The sequence below is a fragment of the Mandrillus leucophaeus genome, unplaced genomic scaffold, assembly GCF_000951045.1.
Source record: "Mandrillus leucophaeus isolate KB7577 unplaced genomic scaffold, Mleu.le_1.0 Scaffold13, whole genome shotgun sequence".
In the NCBI taxonomy this organism is placed as follows: domain Eukaryota; kingdom Metazoa; phylum Chordata; class Mammalia; order Primates; family Cercopithecidae; genus Mandrillus; species Mandrillus leucophaeus.
The window spans coordinates 1014129-1023521 of record NW_012101254.1 but is presented as its reverse complement, the minus strand read 5'-3'; the positions used below and the strand labels follow the sequence as shown (position 1 = coordinate 1023521).

General features: G+C 36.6%; 1 protein-coding gene across 4 annotated transcripts in view; it reads left to right on the top strand.

Annotated features, from left to right (window-relative positions):
- Window positions 1–9393, top strand: part of LCLAT1 (lysocardiolipin acyltransferase 1) — a 224223-nt gene that overhangs the window by 45976 nt on the left and 168854 nt on the right. The window lies entirely within an intron of this gene.

Genomic DNA, 9393 nt, shown 5'->3' with positions numbered 1-9393 from the left:
CTGCCTCGGCCTCGCAAAGTGCTGGGATTATAGGTGCGAGCCACCGTGCCCGGCCCAGGGCTACCCTGATTTTGAAGAGGAGTTTGATTGTAGGAAGACTTAGGACCCAAAAAAGGAAATTTTCCTGGTAACCCTTACATTACACTAAATTATTTTACTTCTCTGGGTTTCTTCATCTGTAAAGTAGAGTTTTGAGAAACTAGGTACTTTAAATGCTTCCTGTTTGAAAAGTCTAAGATTTTGAATTATAATACCAAATTGTTACTTGTTTTCAACAAATTTAAGACAGCATGGAATATTTACTTTTGTAGTCATCAGTATGCAGTACACACAGAAGTATATTAAGCAGCACTGTCCAATATGGCATCTACTAGACTAATACATAGCACTGACTATTTGTGATGTGGTAGTCAAATTGAGATATGTTGTAAGTGTAAAATACACACCAGATTTCAAAGACTTAGTATGAAAAAATAAATGTACAGTGTCTTGTTAATTTATTTTGGATTGATTACATGTTGAAATGATAACATTTTAGACATACTAGGTTAAATATATTATTTACTTTTAAAAAACGTAGCAACTAGAAGAATTAAAATTACGGTTGTGGCTTACATTATATTTCTGTTGGATATTGCTATTGTAGAAAGTCCTAAATGAGAAAGAAGGTATAGTTTATATGGGAAGGAAACTCATCTGGTGAAATAGAAGATAGTACGTATCTGGTAAACCCAAGTACATCTGTAAATATATTGGCCATGGATAAAAGTATATGTTTGATAAAATATATTAATTGAAACAGTAAATATATTAGTGCCATGTGTAATTCAGTAGTATATTTATTGAGCACTTACCATATACCAGCCACTCTTCTAAGCACTTTACATATATTAACTCAATACTTATCCTGAGGTAGGTACTGTTATTACTCATGGAGGCACAGTGAGGTTGTTAACTTGCTTTTAAGGCTACATTGTTAGTGGAGTGAGTAATGGAGTTAGACAGGGTCTGTATAGTTTGCCTCCAGAGCCTGTGCTGTCAACCATTGTGTTGTATTGCCTTATTAAACTAGGTGACCTTATGATTTACTGTATTTCTGACTCTCATTATTTCATATGGTAGTATGTGCATAGATAACCCACTAGAATTTAAAAGCTTAGCAGATGGCCTTAGTACCAGCTTGTATTTATATTTTGCTTGTAGATTTATTTTTAATTTCCCAAGAGTGAATATTTATTTGTAGCTACCACTTCTAAGGCTGGTTGTTTATGCCTTAATTTTAGCCTATTAATTGCATTTGTGGTAGTACTCCACAACTTTTGTATGTTATATGTAGATGGTGTAACTGTACTTTCTGGGAGAAATGTACATGGCCAAATAATAATTTAAATTAGTGATAAGAAAAGGGAATATAGGAATTTGCTGTTGGATTTACTCTGCTTAGAACCTTTAATTGCAAAAAAGATAAAAAATGTGTGTTTTAAATGGTTTTATTCCTAAAGGGAAACTGTAATGCTATGTCTAGGTTGAGCATACATTAGGCATTTATATATCATACGTATCAATACATATATTTAAGTACCATCTTATTTAACTTGTAACCTAAAATTTTAAAAAATACACATTTTCTGGCTACCCAGTAGGTAAGGATCATACAAGAATAGATGTAACAGGTCTCTGACGTGTAGAAATAAGACATACATGAAAAAAAGTGAGATAAATATCAGTTTTACACAATAACACTACGTACGTTATGAATAGATAAGTCTTACACTTCTAGGGAAAGAAGGAGACTTTTTTGAACTGATGGTTTGGGTAGGGTTACTGTAGGAAGAGAGAATTGAGCTGGTCTTGTAGGATGGGGTTGAATTTCCTTAAGAGGAGTAGAGCGGGTATATGAGCAGATGCTTAGACATGAGGTATAAATTGAGCTTGAGCAATAGAAAGAATTCAGCTGTGGCTTGAGTATAGTGTTAAGAAGCTGAATAGTTAGAGGAAATTTCAAAAATTAACTTGGGGCCAGGCTGTAGAAGACCTTGAATTTTAACAGTAGGAGTTTGGACTCCTTAAGAAGTTAAGAGTTGGGGGCAGAAAAACAGAAAAAAAAAAAAAAACCCTTTGGGTATAGGATACTTTTTCCTTGAGTTACTGCTTATGTGATGAACATCACTAATAAGTTATGTTCTTGACCTAAAATGCTAGATATTTTTAGTTCTTGGTAATAAGCAATACTGAAGAGCTTGCTTTCTTTGTTACTAGTAAAATCTAGTGCATGAAATTGACTTGTTAGCATAATCTCAGATTTCTTGGTTGGAAGAATTTTTATCACATAGCAAATAACTTGACAGTTGTCTATTTTTAGAGATGACAAATCAGTATTTTGCACTGACTGTGAATTTCATTTATACATTTCCACATACTGTAAATTTATCCCCTTATTTTTGGGGCACATTAAAATTAGCTCTTTTTTAAAAAGCTCTGGCTTATTTTGGCACCACTACCTTATTAGCCCAGACCCGTGGGCTACATTGTTTAACCTACTGAACCCCATGTTTTTTGGAAAGGCACCGCCCTCCCAGGGGTGGTGAGATTGTCTAGTGAAGCAAGACAGTTGCAGTGATGTCTGGCACACACGTGGAGGTAGATACTCAGTAAATTTTGTCTCCCTCCCTCCTAAGATTGAAATGGTTGTGAGCAGAGACTTAAAATAGACTTTCTTATTATTTAATACAGACTTTCATATAGTGGAGCTCAAGGAAATTTGGAAGGCAGTAACTTTTGTGAAGTCTGACTTTGTTATAATTTGGATTTTTAAAATGTTGATATATCAATAGAACTTAGTGATGTTTTAAAAAATAAATTGGCAACTGTTTCATGAGAACGTACATAAAAAACTGAACAATCAAAGGACTGAAGTATTTTTACAAAGTCATTTTATTTCATGAGCTAAAAACTGTGGCATTGAAAGCAAATGAAGTCCAGGAGGAATATTCTCATACCAAGTATGTTCTAGATCATGCTGTTAAAGAAGTGCAGTTAAATTTTTTTAACTGACTTTTTTTTCTTTTGACATACATCAGTAAATGTTAATATATGTGTAGTTGTGTAACCCCCAACTCTAGTCAAGATACAGAACAGTTCTGTCGCTCTAGAAAACTCCTTGTGCTATCCCTTTATTGTCACATTCTCTCCCTAACCCCTGGTACCACTGATCTTTTTTCTTCTTCCTTTATGGACTAGAATAATGGGGGCTGTCAAATCAGATGAATATCTTAAATATGATACCAACTAAGATAAAATGTTGAAATATCAAATTAGGTAATGGTCATGGAAGTTCTTAGTACATAGAGGCATTAGTTATTTAAAAAGTAGTTTTGACTGGGCAAAGTGGCTCGTGCCTATAACCCAGCACTTTGAGAGGCCGAGGTGGTAGGATCTCTTGAGGCCAGGCGTTCAAGACCAGCCTGTCAACATAGTGAGATCCTCCCATCTCTACAATCAGTCAGTCCAATAACTCAATAACCAACTAAGTAATTAAAAATAAATAAAATAGAAAAAAAAAATTGGCCAGGTTATGATGGTGTGTGCCTGTTGTCACAGCTGTTCAGGATGATGAGGCAGGAGGATCACTGGAGTCCAGGAGTTTGAGGTTGCAGTGAGCTATGATTGCGCCACTGCACTCCAGCCTGGGCAACAGAGCGAGACCCTGTCTTAAAACCAAAAAAACAAAAAGACCAAAACCAAAACCAAAATAGTTTCATATATAATATTAAGTCAGTGGGTGAAGTTTAGCAGAAGTCTTCTACAGAGTCAAGTTTGTGTAAATTTCGACAGCTTTTTTCTTCAGAGGCTTTTAGGCTTATTTTTGAAAGACTTGTTTCACATGGTCCTGATAGCTGGAAATCCCTGTATTGTCTTTTAACCTCATATTGTTCCTAAGTGAAAGTGGACAGTAATATCTGCCTTGAAAGGTTATGATTATTAAGTGTTATGATAGCCAAAAATACAAACCTGTAAATATAAGTATACATACATATATGTAAGTGTGTGTATGGGGGGTGCCTTCTTTTATTTATTTTTTTGAAAAAAAAAATACATCTGCAGTAGCTTTGGAATGTTGGCTTGCTCAAGGGGTGCCATGTCTTCTTAATTTCTGTATTCTCTCCCCTGCTCTTCCCATGGAAAAATTGATCAGTTGATCCTCAAAGCTTCATCTTTCTGTTTTAATCATTTTTGATATTTTTTTTGAAATGTATCACCAATTTCTCTGTTTGGGGGTGGAGGGAAGTATATTAAATCTATATGTTTATCTTAATGATTCCAGGTTTGGATCACAATATAACCATTCCATGAAGTGTGATTTTTTTTTTTTAATTGATCATTGGGACATATGGGCTGAATCTTTGCCAATTCCAGAACTTCCTTTTGAACTTGAGTTTGTCAGTTCCTATTATAAGATCATGTTGCTTTTGACATTTTAATCTTTTCTTAAAAGTAAAGTACATAGTATTCTGCTATGTAATATTTTAGGCAGTAAGATGTAATTGTTTTCCTACAAATTTAATTATTTAATCAAGTGCAGAAGCAGGTTTAGGATTTTTTGTTCTTGCCCACAAATCATTATGTACACTCTCTTTATCAGTGTTCTTTGTCTCATTATTTGTGCTCAAAATATTCATAAAATCAGTAAATTATAGAACTGGAAAGAACCTTCAAGACCATCTAGTCTGTTAATGTTTAATTCTGTCTAATCCATAGCCGCCCTTTCACATTAAATATTTCTAATACTCTCCTTACTAATACTCTAATACTCTCAGTGTCCTGAAATGAAATTCCTAATGAAAATTTTTACCCCATAAAAAAAGAATCAATATAGTAATAATTCTCTAATTGCAATATAAAGGAAAAATGAAAGGAATGTAATTTAAAATGCAATATAAGGTATGATTATGCTAGAAGTTAAAAAAAAAAAAAAAAGGAAAGAAAAATCACCAACAGATTCCAAAATGCTCTTAGATGGGTAGTGCCATTTTGTTGAGAACCACCAATGGAGCCCCAATCTTCTCATTTCATAGGTAAAGAAAGTAAGGGTGGGGGTGAAAGGACAGAGGAGAGGGTGTTGGATGGATTACACAGGTGTGGTTGTTAGTAGAGTGTGAGTCCTGGAGTATAAGTCTAAGCAGTCAGTAGGTATCAAACTTCTTTGCCTCATGGTTTTTCTAAAGATTTACATGAAAACATTTTTTGTTTTTTGATGAGATAGGTGGTTATGTATTATTCTTGACTTCTTTGCTGTGGAGATACACATAATATATTGGGGTCTGTATTAGTCTGTTCTTGCATTGCTGTGAAGAACTATCTGAGACTGGGTAATTTATAAAGAAAAGAGGTTTAATTGGCTCATGGTGCCACAGGCTGTACAGGAAGTGTGACTGGGGGCGTCTCAGAAAACTTACAATCTTGGCAGAAGGCAAAGGGGAAGCTGGATTGTCTTACATGGCCGGAGCAGGAGGAAGAGAGAGAAAGGGGGAAGTGCTACACATTTTTATAAACAACGAGATATCATGAGAACTTATTATTATGAGAACAGCAAGGGGAAAATCTGTCTCCATGATCCAGTCACCTCCCACCAGGCCCCTCTTCCAACATTGGGGATTGGAATTCGACACGAGATTTGGGTGAGAACACAGACCCAAACCATATTGGGATCCCTCTTTCTGAATTAGTTGGTTGCGGGAATCCTGTAGGGTAAGGCCAGCTCACTGTACCTTTTGCCTCTGATTCTGTCCTTGGCACAGAGTAGCCTCTCAGTTAGTGGAGTTTCTTGGGGTCTTTCTTCCGGGTATTGTATAGGTGGTGGACATGTGGACACGCGTATGATAACTAGAGGATGTTCAGTAGGATCAGCGATACCTCCAGTGCTTCCATTATCTGGCTTTATGACTTGGGCACAAACCCATTTTTTTGTTTGTAAAATTCCTACCTTTTCTGTCTTGTAGGTTGCCGCAAAGGTCAAATGAGAGTGTAATGGAAAGTGATTTGTAAACTCTATGTAATGTGTCATATGCAAATGCAATGGATTAATGTTAAGCCTAGCATCCTCCCTCTCTAGAGTTATAAAGATATTATGGTCCTATTTTTTATTATTAAAAATGCTTATCTGAATCTCATTTCAGTTCCTTGAACCTAACAAACACCTACCTGCTCAGGGATGTGGGATACCATACACACTCTGCTTTCTTCAGCCCTATCTCCACCTAGGCAGCCCCCAATAAACCCATAAACAAAAGCTGAAAACCAAAACAAAACTTCTCTACTTTAGCTCTACTACTGTTATTATTTCTGGCCTTCCTGTAAGAGCATACAACTCTTGTTATAGCTTTCATAGCCCTTATTACAATGTCACTATTTACTTATTTCAGAATTAGATTCCTCTGCTAGATTGTAAGTTTCATGAGACTTTTATGATCTACTTTATGTGCTTGTGTATGAAGGTAAAAGTATTCTTTCCAAAATATAGTAAAGCTGATACTTAGGGAAGATGCCCTGTATATATCCTCTAGACTCCACATTTTCTGATATAAACCAAAGTGCTTGGAGTAAACACAATACAAGGCAACCCTAATACCAGTTCCTTTTTACTTTAATCCCACTAACTCATTTAATTTCTTGGAGAAGTGCCATCCCCAATAACTTCTAGAATGTTGCTTTTGTAATTATTAGTTATGTGGAATTTAAGTAGCTTAACTTTTTATATTTTTTAACCTTTACACTGAATTGCTTTTTTATCAGGATTCTAGGTATAATCAAGGATAAAAATCTTTTAGAGAAAAACTGAGTTTTTATTAAGAATGGTAGACTATGCATTAATAACTATTTTTGTAGCATTTTGTTAAATATCTGAAAAACATTTTACTCTTTTGTAAATAATTTTGTTGTAAATAAATTGTAATTTACTCATTTGTAGCAGCCTCTGACAAATTTTTTTCTCATTCACTTTTGGACTTAATGCTTTTGCTTAAGTTTAGTGATTCAATTTCTCATTGTTGATTCTTTGAATAGTTATTTTTAAAACTTTCTTTACATTCATAATCTAGGCCTCATTAATTTAAACTGAGCTTAGCTTTGTTGGTCTTCTTGTTACTTTGTTTCTTCTTATTTTTTAATGCATTGTCAGCCATACTCTTCATCACCTCATTTCAGCGATGCCAGTAACTTAGGGTATTCATATTAGTAGATAACTGTCATTCTGATACTATTTTGAACAGTATATGGCATTTTTCTCTGCCTGCACCATGGAGTCCTTCTTTCTTTCATAGCCTGGAATTTGTGCTACACAAATGTAAAGTTGTTTATTGGAAACAGTTCAGGATTTGGAGTTAAATGGATGTAGGTTTAAATCCTGTCTCTGCTGCTTGCCAGTTATATGGTCTAGGTGAAGCAGTCTTGTTTGAGGTGTTACCCAGAGTTCTTTGTCTCACGACCAAGAAAATTAAGGAGCATGGACACCGAGGGTGAGGTTGGAGCAAAAGTTTTAATAAGCGAAAGAGAAAAACTCTCTACAACTGAGAGGGGACCTGAAAGAGGGTTGCCAGCTGTGAGGCTGATCCAGGGATTTTATGGACTGGAAAGACGAGGAATGTGCTGACTGGTCTGCAGGCTATTTTGGAGAAAGCACCACTTAGAGGTATGTTAGTGTAAAGAATTGGAGGCAGAGGTGGAGGCTCGGCCCAGGACCTTGGCCTGGGACCAGTCAGGGGCTGAAGTGAAAGCTTGGCCTGGGACCAATCAGGGGCTGAAGTGATGATTCACCCTATATAAATGAAGACTTAGCCTATGGCTAATTACAGAAAGGTAGACATATGTCAGTAGATGAAAAGTAAGAGACTAAGGCATGCCAAGGAGAGGGAAATGTGTCCAAAGGGTTTTGGGTTCGCAGAGTAAGCACTCCATTGAAGGACATGGGCTCTTTCTTATGTGGGGCCTGCAGTTTGATTTTCAGGCTTTTTTGTTTGAAGGAGTTTTAACAAGCAAGGACCCACCCCAAATGCCTGCCTAACGGGTTTCTTACTTTATCCTCTCTCACGGTTTCTTACTTTATCCTCTCTCATGGTTTCTCACTTTATCCTCTATCATGGTTTCTTACTTTATCCTCTCTCATGGGCATGTTTAAATGTTTCTGAACTCACTTTCTGCATCTGTAAAATGGATATATGGTTCACCACCTTACAGAGTTGTGAGAATTGGAATATTGCATGTAAAGTTTTTTATACGGTATTTCTCTTTTCTTCCATGTCTTTTAATGATTTCTGAAAAAATACTCATTTTTAATGCAACCAATTTTAATACAGGTAGAGTAGACTAGAGAGACCATACTGAGAGTGGGAAGCCTGCCCTTAGGCTCCTTCTATCTCTAAAGTTATGTGTTTGTGACTAACTTTAAATGAAGATTATATAAGGTGTAAAACAACTACCAGGCAGTCTGGATAAAAATTTTCTTAGCAGTAAGGAAAATAAACTGTCAAAAGTGAATCTGATCTCTGTTACCTCATCTAGAATAGAAAGGGTTTACCTGGGCCACTGATTTCAGATGATGTTCTTTAACACCTCTAAGAAGGAGAGGTCCTGGCAGAGGTGAGGAGTGGGATTGGGCTCTGAAATAGAGACTGTGTTTTGTTGTTGTTGTTGTTTTTGGAGACGGAGTTTTGCTCTTATTGCCCAGGCTGGAGTACAGTGGTGCAGTCTTGGTCCACTGCAACCTCCGCCTACTGGGTTTAGGCTATTCTCCTGCCTCAGTTACCCGAGTAGCTGGAATTACAGGTGCCCGCCGTCACGCCTGGCTAATTTTTTGTGTTTTTAGTAGAGACGGGGTTTCTCAATGTTGGCCAGGCTTGTCTCGAACTCCTGACCTCAGGTGATCCACCCACCTTGGCCTCCCAAAGTGCTGGGATTACAGGAGTGAGCCACCGCTCCCAGCCTGCTGCTGTGTTTTTAGTTGTTTTATATGAGACTTCTTGGTGGGATTTTTGGATGAAGAGTTTCATGGTCCAGAAGTTTGCAAGCCAGTGGACTAAGTTATCTCTAAAGCCTCTTTGAACTCTGAATTTCCATGGTATATGATTGTATAGGCAATGTGGTTTTTAGATTGATCAGATTTTCAAGGATGTCTTCCATAGTATTTTAATGATTATACTGTTCTGAAAATAGTCTCTTTTTGTCCATCAAAGAGTTACATCTGTATATCCTATAAATTATTTTATTTTATTTTATTTATTTATTTATTTTTTTGAGACAGATTATCGCTCTGTTGCCCAGGCTGGAGTGCAGTGGCCGGATCTCAGCTCACTGCAAGCTCCGCCTCCTGGGTTCACGCCATTCTCCTGCCTCAGCCTC